Source organism: Dendrobates tinctorius, unplaced genomic scaffold, assembly GCF_039654945.1.
Source record: "Dendrobates tinctorius isolate UK_male_01 unplaced genomic scaffold, ASM3965494v1 ptg000159l, whole genome shotgun sequence".
In the NCBI taxonomy this organism is placed as follows: Eukaryota; Metazoa; Chordata; class Amphibia; order Anura; family Dendrobatidae; genus Dendrobates; species Dendrobates tinctorius.
This window is the reverse complement of record NW_027361826.1, coordinates 7,667,726-7,684,332: the sequence shown is the minus strand read 5'-3', so window position 1 is coordinate 7,684,332 and position 16,607 is coordinate 7,667,726. Positions and strand designations below refer to the sequence as shown.

General features: G+C 48.2%; 1 protein-coding gene across 2 annotated transcripts in view; it reads left to right on the top strand.

Moving 5' to 3' along the window:
* Positions 1-8,304: 8,304 nt before the first annotated feature.
* TOB2 (transducer of ERBB2, 2) overlaps positions 8,305-16,607 on the top strand; it is a 29,528-nt gene continuing 21,225 nt past the window's right edge. Inside the window, exon 1 of one of the 2 annotated variants that reach the window (XM_073549468.1) lies at positions 8,305-8,482. The gene's annotated coding sequence lies outside the window, so the exon portion shown is untranslated. Of the gene's footprint in view, positions 8,498-16,607 lie in introns of both variants that reach the window. The other variant, XM_073549469.1, reaches the window with a different exon arrangement.

Sequence of the window (16,607 nt, the reverse complement as noted above, 5' to 3'; positions counted from 1 at the left end):
AACCATTCTTCTTGCTCTTGTGAGGCGGTAATTAAAAATGCATTTTGGTCTTGTCAATCCTCTGCTAGAGTACGGTTTCAAAAGGTGTTCTGACAGCTGGAAGGCTTCATCCCCTACACAGACAAATGGCATAGGTGGACCAGATGTTTGCGGCAGCGGTCTAGGTGGTGGGAACTGGAAGGTGTTTCCATACAGTTTACGCCCCATGGCAGACAGTTTGAAAACTTGAGAGTCATTGGAGCGGCCATAGGCCCCAATATCAACAGCAATAAATTTGTATTCCGCGTCAGCGATGGCCATGAGGACAATTGAAAAATATTTCTTGTAATTGAAATATTCCGATCCCGATCCGGCTGGCTTTACAATGCGGATATGTTTCCCGTCCACAGCGCCCAAGCAGTTGGGAAACTGACATATCTGTTGAAACTTGTCAGCAATTTCAATCCACCTCTCTGTTGTGGGCTCTGGTAAAAACTCTTCAGCTAAGGAGTCCCACAGTGCACGGCATGTGTACTTCACTATTCCAGATATGGTGGAAATCCCGAGTCTGTACTGGAAATGCAGTGACGAAAGGGATTCTCCAGTTGCAAGAAATCTGTGGGGAATTAAAAAACAATAAATTAGTTTTAAATCACAGCATTACATACCAAAACTCAGCTATAACACTTGGAGATACAAACTACCACCAACAAGATTGCAGTGAAAGTGTGCTCTGATGCGATCACATCCAATAAATGTGGCTTACCTTAAAGTCACCATCAGACGCTCTGCGGGTGAAACAGAGAAGCGGCAATAGGTGTCCGCTTTTCTTATGAGGTGTGCAATGCGCTCCACCAAGTAATCAAAATTCTCCATTTCATCCGAACATATCCAAAAAATTTATCCGGGTTTCGTCGAAGGTCCATGCAGAGTGTAGAATAGACCCCACGCGTCATTCTCTTGGCTGTGATGGGGTGGATCCACAAACGTCGTCTACGATGCCTGATGCGCTGCTGTCTCGCTCTCTCCTTCTCCAGAACAATCACCCTCAAACGATTCGCCTCCGCTATAAAATCCGCCAAATTCTTCAAAATATTTCCAATCACAACATCCATCTTCACCAGTAACTTGCTCTTCTCTCCAACCTGCACTTTCTCCTCTACAACCTGTCAAAGAAGGGCTGTAGGAACACGCTATATATAGTTTTCCAGTAGCCAATCCCGTTCGGAAGGCCACAAGGGTCAATTTTAAAAACCGGATCCGGCGTAATCCGTCGAACAACAGATAGAAAAACGGATGAACCGGATGAGACGGATCCGGTTTTGTCTGTCAAGAACAAGACGGATCCGGCAGAAAACCGGATCCGTCACATCAGGTTTTACAAAACATTTGCCGGATCCGGCGTTCCGGCACGACGCCGGATCGCGCCTGACGCCGAAAACCTGATGCGTGAAAGTAGCCTTATCCTTCCCTTTGCCCTATGTATAAGTCTAACTGCTACATTTAAATGCCAATGTAAATTATTACTGTTATTTTAAAAATTTTAATAGTTATTTGGAAAATGGGAATTCATACGGAATTCAATCATCCCAACTGTCACGCTCGCACCTTGGCTGATTGGCGCGAGCCGGGGGGTTGTGGCCCCAGTGTGCTACAGACCAGACTATCCTGGAAGGGGCGTGACTAAGACAGCTGCCTTGGTCTTCTCTGGAGCCTCCAATGGTGAGGTCAGGGTTGTGCCAGGTGCCTTTCCAGGGTGGTGTCTGGCTGTGGCTGCTAATCCCACTCGGGGAAAAGTCACTTGGACAGGTGAGACTGACAGGCAGGTAGGCATGGCTGAGACACAGGGCAAGCAGGCATGGCTTGGAGACACAGGGCAGGCGGGCACTGCTTGGAGACACGGCAGACGGGCACGGCTTGGATACACAGGGCAGGCGGGAATGGCTTGGAGACACAGGGCAGGCGGGCACGGCTTGGAGACACAGGGCAGGTGGGCACAACTTGAGACAGGACAGGTGGGCACGGCTTTGAGGCACTGGCAAGCGGGCACGGCTTTGACACACAGGGCAGGATGGCACAGGAGAGACACAGGGCAGGCAGGAGTGGTGTATGAAGAAACAGGTAGAGACCTGTTCACACAGCGGGTGGCGGTACTGATACAGGCAGGAAGGAGTGGAATATGAAGGAACAGGTTTGGACCTGTTCACACAGCGAGTGCAGGTACAGATACAGGCAGGAAGGAGTGGAATATGAAGGAACAGGTTTTGAACCTATTCACACGGGAGGTGCAGGTACGGATGCAGGCAGGAGTGCGGAGGAGGCAGAGCCGCAGGAGTGCGGAGGAGGCAGAGCTGCAAGGGTGCAGAGCCGGCAGAGCTGCAAGGGTGCAGAGCTGCAATGGTGCGGAGGAGGCAGAGCTGCAAGGGTGCAGAGCAGGCAGAGCTGCAAGGGTGCAGAGCAGGCAGAGCTGCAAGGGTGCAGAGCACAGACAGGGAGGACACAGGGCAAGACACAACAGGGAAAGAAGCCAAAGACAAGGAGGCAGGGGTAGGACAGAGTTCAAAGTACAGGGACAAAGATTCAAGGACCAGGATATTGTGCCTCCTGGCGAGCGGACGGAGGTACTAGGCAAGACAAGGTCAGGAGCTATAGCACAGAGACCAGGATATTCTGCCTCCTGGAGGGCAGACAGAGAAGTCCTAGGCAAGGTACAGAGATAAGCAATAAGAGGCTTCAGAGAAGGCGAGACATAGGACAGGGCCTGGCTTACTCAGCAGCAAGAATCTAACTGAGTTGAGACATTGCACAGGCAATGTTCCAGTGGATGGGGCAGGCGTAAATAGTAGAGGGCTCTAGGTAATTGGTCAGGGACACATTAGACAGGTGCACCCTGACTCCATAAGAAGCAGAGAGTTCAGGCGCTGCCTCCCTATACACACAGTCAGGAAACATGAACACACCAGACAGGAGATAAGAGGGACAGAGCATGGAGCTGACAGTATACAGAAATCACAGAAAGGCCTGGAGCAGTGAGCAAGTTGATGAGAGGGGAATGGCAGGCCATGCAGCGATGCCAGCAGGGTTGTTACACCAACCTTTTGTTCAGTGGTGAGGTGAGTGGCTGTCGGATGATTCTGGCAGTGGCTCTCACAGAGAACACAGAAACGCTCAGCAGAAGCCACAATGCTCTGTCAGATCTGTTGTATGACAGAAACCACTGATGCCCAATGGATCAGGAGATAACCTTTTGTCGTGGTTTCAATTATTTTGACAAGAAATATAGGACTTTATTTCACGAGGTCGGTGACACTGCCACTTCTGGTTATCTTTATATGATTTATCACTTTAGTAACACTCAAAGCAGCCATCAGAGCAAACATAACTAACTGGAGCACATGTATATCCAGGAAAATGATGACCCAAGTATGATGTTCATCCTGCATTAGGCTCTGTTCACACTTTCTTTAGTGAGCAGTAAAGCTCCACTTAACAAGCCGTGTTAGAAACAGAGTATGGATATAGCATGGCTTATGTCATGCGTGTTGTGGAATACTCCCAATGTGTACCTCAGAAAAAAGCACCTCACCTGCAAATGTTCTTCGATGTGGCTCAGTCTTGTGGCATTTAGAGGTGAAGTTTGTAAAATAAATGTGTTTCACCTATAAATAACACAAATTGAAAAGAAAAAACACAGCACAAACCTGCTGCAATTCACAATAAAACCACTTGCATCTTTGATACAGCTTTGAACACATGGCCAAACAAGTTTCATATAAAATGAAAGTAAAATATTTACTAACAAATAATTGACATCACGCTTTCCCCAGTACCGGAAATCCGCTGCCTCCGAGTAACCCTTGATTCTGTCCTGTCCTTCAAATTGCACAACCAAGCTTTTTCTACCTCCTGTCGCCTCCAGCTCAAAAATATTTCCAGAATCCATCCTTTCCTCAACCCTCAATCTACTAAAATGCTTGTGCATCATCTCCCGCCTCGACTACTGCAACATCCTTTTCTGTGGTCTCCCTGCTAACAACATAGCACCCCTCTAGTCCATCCTTAACTCTGCTGCCCGACTAATTCATCTCTCTCCTCTCTACTCCTCCGCTTCTCCCCTCTGCAAATCTCTTCACTGGCTTCCATTCCCTCAGCGTATCCAGTTCAAATTACTTATACTGACCTACAAGGCCATCTATAACCTGTCTCCTCCATATGTCTCTGAACTAATCTCCCGATACCTTCCTTCACATAATCTACGGTCATCCCAAGACCTCCTTCTCTCCTCCACACTTATTCGTTCCTCACCCAACCGCCTCCAAGACTTCTCCCGAATAGCCCCCATCCTCTGGAATTCTTTGCCCCAACACGTCCGACTATCAACCACATTTGGATTCTGCAGACGGAACCTGAAAACCCACCTCTTCAAGAAAGCTTACAGCCTGTAATGACCCCGTTGCCTCCTCACCACTACTGGAGATATCACCTCAACCAACACCGGAACTGCGGCAACCCACCAACCTACTGTCTCCTTCCCCACCATCCTGTAGCATGTAAGCCCGAAAGGGCAGGGTCCTCTCCCCTCTGCATCAGTCTGTCATTGTTAGTTTGTTTACTGTAAGTGATACCTGTAATTTGTATGTAACCCCTTCTCATGTACAGCACCATGGAATCAATGGCGCTATATAAATAATAATAATTGGCTAAAGATTGAAAGTGGCAATAAAGGGATTATCCAGGTGTGAAAAATAATGCCATTAGATCCGAAGATGTAGGGGCCGCAGTGCTGCCGCCAGCATGGAGTCCGTCTCGATAATTACTCTGCGCAGTAATGGAGCACACTAGAAGTCCCAGTCATCATAAAGGTAAAACACCTCGAAATGTCACAATTTTATGCAGCTGAGAGTTGCCTCAAAATGTTTCTGTTTTTATGCCATTCCCAACACCTTTTAGAAAGGAGGGCGGAATGGGGAAGGATGAGACGTGGCATAGGGTACTCAGCTCATCTATAATTTATTGCACCAGAAATGTATCAAGTCCCTGGATGGAATAACATGACTGGCCATGGTGCACAGCAGCTGAACTCATTAGGAGCCAAACTCATTAGGAGGCGCACCACCTCTTAATAAATTTGTCACCTCTTACTGCAGGCCGAGACTTGTGTAGAACATGCCAGTGTTGATGACTCAGGCCCTATAGCTAACAGCGGCTCTGCATGGTGCTGCAGCTTCATCCAATTCACTTAAAGGGGTTGTCACTAGTGATGAGTGAGCACGCTCGGGTGCCAAGAGTATCTTCGGCGTGCTCTAATCCTGTCTTAAAGTCGCTGCGGCTGCATGTCTCACGGCTGTTTGACATCCAAACATAAAGGAATGTCCTGTTTGTTAGGCAATCCCTGCATATGTTGCAGCTGTCAAACAGCCGTGAGACATGTGTGGCGCCCCCAGGAGTATGGTCGCCACAGTGGCATTACCTTCCTCCTAGGGAGTGTGATGTCATTCTTGGAAGCAATGAAAGGGTCTCTATCAGTAAAATACAACACACAACACAGTTCCCACTCCAGGCCAGCAGAGGGAGCTCTGAACCAAAACTGGGGTGAGGAGCTGCTCTCTGGGGGCCAGGAAGGGGAAACTAGTTAGTTTGTGTGAGGAGGGCAACGTGTGTGGACGTGGAGGAGAAGAGCTGGGAGATTAAGCAGAGAGTTCAGGCTCATTCCCAGCTATAGCGCATGATCTGGAGCCCGGTCTCCAAGGCTGTATGGACACTGATGTGTTGTGAGCTCATTTTCTCGTTCACCTTTGATGTCCGATGAACTCCCTCTGCTGGTGAAAGGAGGTGGTGAAACTGATTTGGATGGGAGAAACCTGTCACTTGAACAGGTGGATTGCTATTGGACATCCGGAATCTCTGAGTGGATATAAAGCAGCCGACGCCCTGTAGGGTTGCTGGTGATTTCTCTGCTCTGAGCTCTGGCTGGCCTCCAGTTCAGTTCCTGTCTTCTAAAGCTAAGTTTTGCTCTGTTATTGTTCCATGAGATTTTGTCTGATTTGCTTAGTTTTGTGTTCTGCCAGCCCCGGCTGGGGCTCTGCTGAATTTCCATATTTGTCCCTGATCGGTTAAATCTCTTTTGCTCTGTCTTCAGAATATATCGGAGTATTGATATAGGGATTTTGAAGTCTAGTGACTTCAGGGCCGTTTTTCCTATCAGACGTGTTGGGACATTTTTGGTAGGGTTTTTTGCGGATTGCAGCCAGCATCTTTTCTGTCCTTTCCTATCTAGTTAGTTGGGCCCCATCGTTTGCTCTTCCTGTCAGTCTGTCTTTTCACCGACAATACATGTTGGGGGCTGTCTATTGCTTTGGGGTCTGCTCTGGGGCAGTTTAGATTTCCACTTTCTTTCTTTAGGCTTATTTAGTTCTCCAGCTGTGAAGAGGCATCTAGGACCACCGTAGGAACGCTCCACGGCTACTGTTAGTTGTTGTGAATAGGATCAGGGGTCTGCAATCCGCTAGCTACCAACCTCTCCGGTTTTCTGGACTTAGCTTGCATTTTTGATTTTTCCTCCTCCAGTGACTCATTCATAACACTGATGGTCCTGCAACAGAAACCAGAGGAATAGGAAGTTGTAAATGCTCTATTGCCACATAAGACTTGGAGGCACAACAGCAACGTGTGAGCCAGAAGAGGAAGGATACTGCTGTCTGCCAAACGAGGGAGTTCTAAAGAGAATAAGCAAGTGGAACTTCAGTGTAACACAGTACTGCAAGTACCTAAAAATAAGCGCTAGGAAGGAGACTACACAACCCATGTGCATAGAAAGATTCCTAAGTTGCTTCCAGGCTAGCCTGCTCCTGTGCCATCTGTAATCTGGACTGCATTTGCCAAGCAAAGTAAAGGTAAAGAAACTGCACCCTGTTGTGTCCTTGCCTTCTTCTTGAGGAAGAGGGTGCAGTGCCTGGCACAGGGATGAAGCAGGGCTGACGGGGTTGTCAGCACTGCTTCATCCCTGTGCCAGGCACTGCACCCTCTTCCTCAACACCTATCCACACTGCCCTGGGATTACTGCCCTACCTGTGGAGGGCCACAACATCATAGCTGCACCACACCATCTGTCCCAGGGGATCTGTCCGCAGCGTCGGCTTAACATCTTCATTGCCGAACACCACAGGTGGCGTCACGAATCATTCACTCATAAACTTTATTCCACCACTTAATCCCTTTTACATGGGCGCCCAGGGCCACGGACCGGGTCACCGATGCTGTGACATTCCCCTCTGAGAGACCGGCCCGGTACCAAGTACCCCACCCACATGCAGCTGTGGAAACTCAAACCTATTACTCGAGCACGCCAAAGACACTCGGTCAGCACCTGAGGGTGCTCAGATAACACCTTATGCGAACACATTCACTCATGACTAGTTGTCACCTTTCAGAAAACTTTTGGGTATAAGCTTGAGTGCTAATTTTTTTTTTTTTAAAAGAGTTTCTCATCCTCCCTGTGGCCAGAGCCTGTTCTCTGCCATTAATTGTCAGCAGCGCTGACATCACATTAACAGCACTGCACAAATCAGTGAGCTCAGGGGCTTGAGCCCTCTACACCGGCAGAGCCACAGAACTCACTGATTGGTGCAGCGCCATCAACGTTACATCAGCGCTGCTGACAATCAGCAGGAGCAGATAGACAGTACTTGACTTCAGCGGGTAATACTCAGGTGGTTCATAACTACTGAATCTTGTACCCAAGACAACGCCTTCACTTAGTGCAATGAATAGAGGGACCACAGTGCTCACAGGACCGCAATGCAACAGGTAAAGGACTGGGTACTGAAAATGTAACAATCCCCCCAGCACCACCAGCGGCAATACTGACAGCAATCAGTATCGAACAATATACACAGCCACTTTAAGGAGGCACTGACCAGCGTGGCACGACCAGGGCCGGGTTACATACACTGTATGGGGCACAGACTGGTGAGGCACCACCATTACTGCACCTGAAATTATAAGGGGGAGGGTAAACCGCTCCCGCCCTCATTATCCGTCTACTCAGTGCCCATACACCAGAGGGAAGGCGCGATACAACGAGCACAATGCGCGTGCACAACGCTCTGCTCAGAGGTCACCGCCTCACTACTACTGCAAACAATACTACAAGTCCCGTCAGCCTCTACGTGTCATTTACGTAATGCTGACGCATTACAGAACTCGCGCGGCGATTGGTGGAGCTCCCCGGCCAATAATGTGTCGACTTTGACAATTGCTCGTCCAATGAGAAAGCTGTTGCTAGCAGCAATTTTTATTTTTAGCACTCGTTCGTCTCACCAGAATGGTGTGTGAGCGCTTAATGCAGCCAGCGGTATCCGTGCGCTCACTCCGAAAAAGGAGAAACTAGTCCGCGTGACGTCGGCAGTAACTCTTTCATGCCCATGTCCGATAGTAACTAGGGCCTTTACAAATGGTTCAATTTTCCTTGCTGTACCGGAGAGTCCATGCTGCAGTGTGAACAGTGAGTAATACGTAGGTGAGGTGCACAAGTACAGTGATTTTTGCAGGAAAGCCTCAAATATTCTGCCCTATGATCAGTGTAAGCCCACTGCCCTATCCAGAGGGGTGTCAGTTATTAAAAAACCAATCGCACCGTATACTAATCCGTATTATGTAGGAGACACGGCCATTCAAGTCTATGGGTGCACCATACAAATCAGTCCCCACAAGGATCACCGCTGCTTACAGACACATAGCCGCCATCAATGGGGGAACCTGTGAGCCGTTCAGTAGATGTTATTACTGATGGATAAGAACACAGGTCACATGGGTGACGACACAGATGGAAAATTGGCCATTTGTTTATTTCGGGATGAAAATCAGACAAAACCTAACTGCTGGCGGGCGCCTGGCCTCGGTGCTGGCGGGCGCCTGGCCTCGGTGCTGGCGGGCGCCTGGCCTCGGTGCTGGCGGGCCCTTCTCCTTAATACTAGTTAGCACCAGGCTTTCGTATTTGCCTTAGGCTAGTTTCACACTGGCGTTTCCTGGCACTGCGGAGGGATGCACACGGCCGCCGTGCACCTCCGCCCATGGCCGCACCTCCGGTCAGCTCCGCCTATTGGTGCATTACGCTGCATGCGACCTGCGTACCCTATCTTTAGCATTGGGTGCCCAGGTTTGCGTTTGCCGGTGCGTTTGGCATAGGTCGGCGCACCGTCAAAAGGACGCTTGCGCCGGCAAACGCATACCTGCGCACAGCCTGCGTACCCAATGCTAAAGATAGGGTACGCAGGTCGCATGCAGCGCAATGCGCCGATAGGCGGAGCTGACCGGAGGAGGTGTGGCTGTGGGCGGAGCTTCACGGCGGCCGTGTGCATTCCTCCGCAGCTCCAGGAAACGCTAGTGTGAAAGTAGCCTTAGGCCGCTGCGTTCAGGCAATCATTGTTATAGCGAGGCCAGTCACATGTGCGTTGTGGACAGGTGCAGGAGCTGTCTGAGATTTAATGTGTAAGGTCTCGTTCACACTATCAGTATTTACCTCAGTATGTGTAAGCCAAAACCAGGAGTAGGTGATAAATCCAGAAGTGGTGACGTGTTTCTATTATACTTTTCCTCTGATTGTTCCTCTCCTGGTTTTGGCTTACAAATACTGAGGTAAAATACTCACCAAATACTGAGCGTGGCCTTAGGCCTGTTTCATACTTCCGTTGCTGGCGGACAGGTGTCACCTGCCAAAAACGAGAAGTAGGGGAGAGAGAGTGAGTAGGGGAAAGAGAGAGAGATTTTCAAAATGGCGGACCGTCAAAGAAAAAAAACATTGCGGGTCCGTCTCATCCACCCGGGAGACGCTAAAATCAAAAAACAGGTGGGACGGACGATCGGATCCGCCACTAATGTAAGTCTATGGGGAAAAAAATGGATCCGCCCCTTTTTGGCGGATCCGTTTTTAAAAAAAATTGGCAGATTTTGACTGACTTCAAAAAACAGAAGTGTGAAGCAGGCCTTAGGGGAAAATAATACACAAACCATTGCTGGTTCTCGGTAAAGTAGCATGCGTGCTCCTCCAGCTAATGTGACCCATGTGAGAACAGGGCCTGGACTCCTGCCACCATCAGTGATGACCTGGTTGGAACTCCTGTATTTATGTACATGGGGATTCTGCTCAATTGTAGGGTGTCCTTAGATGTGCTACAAAACTGATGTTTTACAGTATATTGTATAGGCAATCACATGTTCAACTGTTCTAGGGAAGCTAATAAAGAGAAAACAATAGGTAAAACATTAAAAAAAAAAAAAATATTTAAACCAAAAAAAACCCTAAAAGCCTATTTCAATCTCCCCAATTAAAATGAGCTTTCTGGTTATCGTCACACACTTAAAGATCAGCTCTATCGAAATATAACATTTTTTAACCCATATATTAAATGCTGTTGTAAAATAAAAGTGCCAAAATTGCTTTTTCGGTCATCTCACCTACCCAAAAGATGCAGGGACATGGTCTCCTCATACCACAGCTTCGGGGCAGTGAAGAGAGCAAAATAATATATAGACATTACAGCACAGGATCATAGCTGATTCTTTCTGTGAGGTAAAACAGTTCACTGCCCATTTTTAAGCAATGTTTTACCTCACAAAAAAAAAATCAGGCGACCTCTGGTTGTCATGCCAACCCATCAGTGACTCATGATCATGTGACGAGGGTCACCAATGGGCGGATTTCCGGCACGATTGTCAGCGTTTGACAGCAGCATTTGACGGATTAATAGCTGAGTGTGGATCGCGATTCCACTCATGGCTGTTCTGGGCACGTGTCAGCTGTTCAAAACAGCTGTCATGTACTGGTAAAGATGTGGGCTCACCGCCGGAGCCCACATCGAAGAGAGGGAGTCCGACATCGTCGTAAATTTACCCCCGATGTTGAAACTGGTTAAACACATCCAATTGTGGAAATTATTTTTATTCCAAGATCTATTGATTAAAATGTACTTTGCTCGTGGTGAAAAACCCTTTAATTTCTTTCCGACATCGGGCGTAATAGTACTCCACGTTGAAATGCTTCCCTTTGATGTGGGCTTCGGCGGTGAGACCACATCTTTCCCAGCACATGTTGGGAACAGCTGACATGTGCCTCTAACAGCCACGGGTGAAATCGCAATCCACCCGCGGCTGTTAACCTATTAAATGTCAAACTCTGACAGCGGCATTTAACTCGCGCTTCCGGCAAGCACACTGAAAATCCTGCCCATCAGTAAAATAAAAAAGGTTTTAAAAATATTACAAAAATATAAAAGTTCAAATCACACCCCTTTTGCTGCATTCAAAATAAAACAATAAAAAAAAAAAAATCAAGCATGCACATATTTGGTATCACCCCGTCCAGAACTGCCTGATCTATCGATATTGCAAAATAATTAACCAGATCAGTAAACGGCGTAACGAGAAAAAAATTCAAAACGCCAGAACTACAGTTTTTTGGTCGCTGCTACATTGCAGTAAAATGCAATAACGGGCGATCAAAGGATCGTCTATACACTAAAATGGTATCAATAAAAATGTCAAGCTCAGTATACAAAAAATAAGCCCTCAACAAAAAGCAGACAGATGAACGGCAAACTAGGGCACACAAATCACCACATTAACAGACGGAGCTATTTATCTGAAGTATTGCGGCATATATTTCAGTCAAAAAACGGAGGTGCTTGCATGAAAAAACATGAATATTTCAATGTGAAATGAAAAAAGAAGAAATCTGCAGGTCTCACATGGACCCGTAGAAGCGAGTAATCGCGAAACAGCACTTGTCCGGCACCTCCCTCCCCTAGCATCCCTCTAACGTCCTGCATGTCCACATATCCATTGATGGAATTCATGTGAAATAAAGACGCACAGTTTTTTCCTCTTCGCCACAACAGCACCCACTGAGAGGGGATCCGCCCCTAGGAACAGGAAACCTACAGAGAGATAAATGGGGCGAGCTCCCTCAGTTTGGTTTCCTGTTTCTAGAAGGAACCCGCAGAAGAGGATGCCTGGCCTGGTAGCCACCCGCGTGCATGATATGAGCAGCAGGGGCCCCAGGGCTGGAAGCAGCGTCGGGCGGATCAGAGAATGGCTCCCCCCTTGGCTGGTAATGCAGGTGAGGCCTCGGTGAGGAGTGCTGAGGCTCACTTTTGTGGGCAGGTCCCCCCTGGAACACGGGGACATACGCATTAAAGAAGCGCGGCACTGGGGATGGTACCCCCCCTGACGGAGCGAGGCCGGGGAGAAACAGAGGCCCCGAGCTCGCGTGGTCGTATTAGTGCCAGCAGCGCTGAAAGGGAGAATGACATACCTGGTGCAGAGTATGTCCTGGCGAGACCGGGGACAGCAATCGGGAGACGCCGAGCAGAGGAGGAAGCCGGAGTTCCCATGCTGAGGCATAGCGACCCGGAAGTACAGGAACAGCTTCCGGGGTTAGGTGAGACAGAAGAGTGCGGAATCGCGAGAGCAGGCGACCGCGCATGCGCACTAGGGGGAGATAGAAAAAAATAAAGAGGGGGCGAAACCAGGAAGCTGCATAAAAAAACACCGGCCAGAACCACACCGGTGCGAAGCTATGTCGTACACAAACGACCTGGTTTTGCTCCAGTTGAGCCAGCCAAGGGAATCCCCACATGCAGCAGAAAAAGCGGAAGCACGAGAAGGAGCGGCAGCACCAGGAGAAGTGGCAGCTCCAGGAGAGATTCCAGCAGGCACTCTAGGCAGAGCGAGGCCACGGAAAAGAAGCGGAAAGAGAAGAAACCGTCCCACGTCTTGCCTCAGCCTGAGTCGCAAACCCCGCAGCTGGTATGCTGACGAAATTCGCGGGTGAGTATTTTTAGTCAGGCTCACAGCTGATGGTGTCCCTCTTGTTCATACCCTTTAGGCCAAAAGAACGGAGAAGGCGAAACATAGAGAGTGTGCCTTATGTTCCCAGCCCCTTCCAGACGGCCACCCTAAGAGACTGTCAGTCTTGTATCGAGCAGACCTTCCAGGAGGAATCCTCGGGAAAGAAGGAAGATATACGAGCAATTATTAGAGAGGAGCTACGGGCCTTAGGCAGCTCCAGTAGTCTGGGGGGCACTCCTCTGTCAGAGGAATAGCTTCACTGGCGTCTAGATCGCCGTCAGAGACTGGGGAGCTGGAATCGGATAGATCCCAGGAGTACTTATCCTCAGATGAGGAGGAGCAGACGTGTTTCCCCACGGACAGTGTTAATAATTTGGTGAAGTCTGTCTGAAATACCATGGGGTTACCTGAGACTAAGGACCCCAAAACTCCGCAAGAGATGATGTTCGAGGGTATCTCCTGGAAAAAGATCCGGGCCTTCCCAGTAGTTCCAGCAATAAAGGAGCTGGTGAGGAGGGAGTGGGAGAAGCAGGGTCAGAGAACTTTCCTCCCCTTAACTTCAAAACGGAAATACCCGTTTGATGAGGAATTGACGTCTTGGTCGAGAGCCCCCAAAGTAGACGCAGCAGTGGCCTCCACTTCTCGCAGATCTTCCCTGCTGGTGGAAGATTCGGGGTCGCTAGCTGATTCATTAGATCGTAAGGCAGATACTTTCCTCAAGCGATCTTGGGAGGCATGCACGGCAGCCTTTAAGCCAGCGATAGCAGCCACATGCACAGCAAGGTCCATGTTAATATGGTTGGATGACTTAGAAGGGAAGATTAAAAGCGGATCATCTAGAGACAAGCTCCTTTCCTCTATTCCACTGATTAAGGGGGCAGCGGCCTTCGTATCTGACTCCTCAGCTGACTCGCTCCGATTATCTGCTAGAGCAGCAGGGCTAACCAATGCGGGCCTTATGGTTAAAGGGGTGGAGAGGCGATACGCAGACAAAGACCAAACTTTGCGCTATACCCTGCCAGGGTAAGTACCTGTTTGGCACGGAACTGGACGAGATCCTAACCAAGGCGGGTGAGAGGAAGAAAGGTTTCCCTAACCCGTATGTTCCCTTTAACAGGAAGCCTCCGTTTGGGAAAAAGATTTCAAACCCCAGGACCGCTGGGGCAATAAGGATCCCAAGCAGAGGGGCAGCCTATTTGGGAAGCAGAAAGCTCCTCTAATATAAAGGAACTAACAGCAATATATTATGCTATATCTGAATTTCTCCCACAGCTAAAAGGAACCCACATGAAAATCCAATCGGACAATACCACCGCAGTAGCATACATAAACCGGCAAGGAGGCACGCGATCAGGACCGTTGATGTCTATCGAGGAAAGAATCTTAGAGATGGCCGAAGTGCAGCTCCACTCCTTATCTGCACTCCACATCAGAGGAGTGGACAATTTCCGGGCGGACTTCCTCAGCCGCCAAACCTTATATCAAGGCGAGTGGGTCCTCAGCCTGCACATCTTCGAGATGATAGCGACAAGATGGGGCAGACCGGAAATAGATCTGTTTGCGACAAGAGCCAACAGGGGCGTAGAAAAGTTCGCTTCTCTATATAGAGCGACAATCCAGACGTGCTCGATGCCCTCCAAGCATCCTGGACAGTTCGATAGGCCGACGCTTTCCCTCCAATGGTACCGTTATCAACAGTGGCCAGAAAGATAAGACAAGAAGGCGCGAGGGTCATCTTGATAGCCCCGTTTTGGCCCAAGAAGCCAAAACCTGCGGTTTAGCCTGCGGATTTCCCCTGCAGTTTGACACCTGCCATGGAGCAGTTGCCAAACCGCTGCGGAATCCACACAAAGAATTGACATGCTGCAGATTTGAAACTGCAGCAAATCCGTGCGGAAAATTCTGCACTGTGTGCACTGCGGATTTCATTTTCCATTGATTATACTGGATCCGCTGGGCCAAATCAGCTGCGGATCCGCAGCGTGTGCACACACCCTTAAACGTTGCAGAATAAAATCTGCACAAAAATGGAGGCCAGGAGCGGGTTCCTAATATGGGGCGTTCTCGTCTTTGTACGCATTTTCGTTGCGGATTTCCAACTAGTTATGATTAGCAATGGAATAAGGGTATGTGCACACGTTGCGGATTTGCTTTTGTAAAAATTTGAGCAGATTCTTCCTCTCTTGGCAGAAAACACAAATGAAAATCCGCTCAGATTTTTCATGCGGATTTGTAACCTAAATATATATTATTTAACAAAAAAATAATTGTGATGTAATTTCCTTGTCCAGCCTCGACTTTTACATTCTCCATTGAAGGCCATAATATCATTCCAACCCATGTTCAAATATAATGTTTACACACACAAAACAAATATAAGTGAATGTGTCAGCCAGATATATATATATATATATATATATATATATATATATATATATATATATATATATATATATATATATATATATATACACACACACACTATGGTATGTGGGGATCATTTTATTTGTATTAATATTTGACTGATTTTCATGGTGTTCTCTTGTAGGAGTTGTTTGCTAATTGATGAATGGCTGTTGCTGCCATCTGGTAGCCACTACAGTACTGTACCTTTATCTTTCCACAGGTTCAATAAGTAGTGCCATATGCTAATGACATATTGACCTAGCTTGTTGAAACAATGAGCCCTGTGACCTTCACCCCGACCTGTGAATGAGGAGGGGGACTTTTAAAATATCAGTGAGGTGAGACACAATCTCAGATCATGTGTGGAACTATGATGTGAACACAGCACCTCAGAGAGAAAGAAGAGTATATGGACTGTGTTCTCCTCTGTCTGCTGGACTGTTGGACTCATTTCCCAGGGCTTTTATCCTGTTACTGAACTGCATTCGGCTTCTGGACTATCTTATCCTTTGTGTGGTGGATTGAATATGGACCTTTTGTAGTTTTGCCTAAATAAAGGTCTTGGAATTGTTCACTCTTCTCTTGCTCTGTTGATTGTGGGATACCAGATAAGGACCCCGTGACACCCATGTAAGTTTCAGAACCAGCAGAGGGAAAGCTGAGGGCTGATGTTAATAGCTTGAGAAGGGGCCATGGATATTGCGCACACCCACCCCCCCCCCCCCCCACCCCCCGGCTAAAAACACCATCTCTCAGCTGACCCAGAAATGGCATATCTTATAGATGTGCAAATTCTGGCACTAAGCCTTTGCTCTTCCCACTTGCCCTGTAGCGGTGGCAAGTGGGGTAATATTTCTGGGGTTGATGTCGCCTTTGTATTGACATCTAGCCCACGGCTTTGTAATGGACAGGCGTCTATAAGACGCCCCCATTACTAATCCTATAGTGATATGGTAAATAAAGACAGACACCCAGAATAAAGTCCTTTATATGAAACAATCACACAGACTCGTTTATTAATCTAAATTTACCATACTCACTGTACGCCTAATCCCTGAATCCCTCGTCTCCTGCAACAAAAATAAAATAATAAACCAACAGAAATACTCCCTGGTCCGATGTAGTCCTAAATAACGAATGTCTCATGGCGATATCATGTGTAGAACACTCATATCGGGAGAGGTGACTGCTCTACACGGCTCCGGTGATACACTGAGAGGTCATCGGAGTTTGTGCTCTCACTTTACGGCACCACTGCTGTGTGAGAATTTTCGCACCCTGCGGTGCCGCAAGTGACAGCATGAACTCCGGTGACCTCTGACGGCGGCTAGTGATACAGTGACAGGAGGTATCCTCCCGCTTTGTTTCACCGGAGC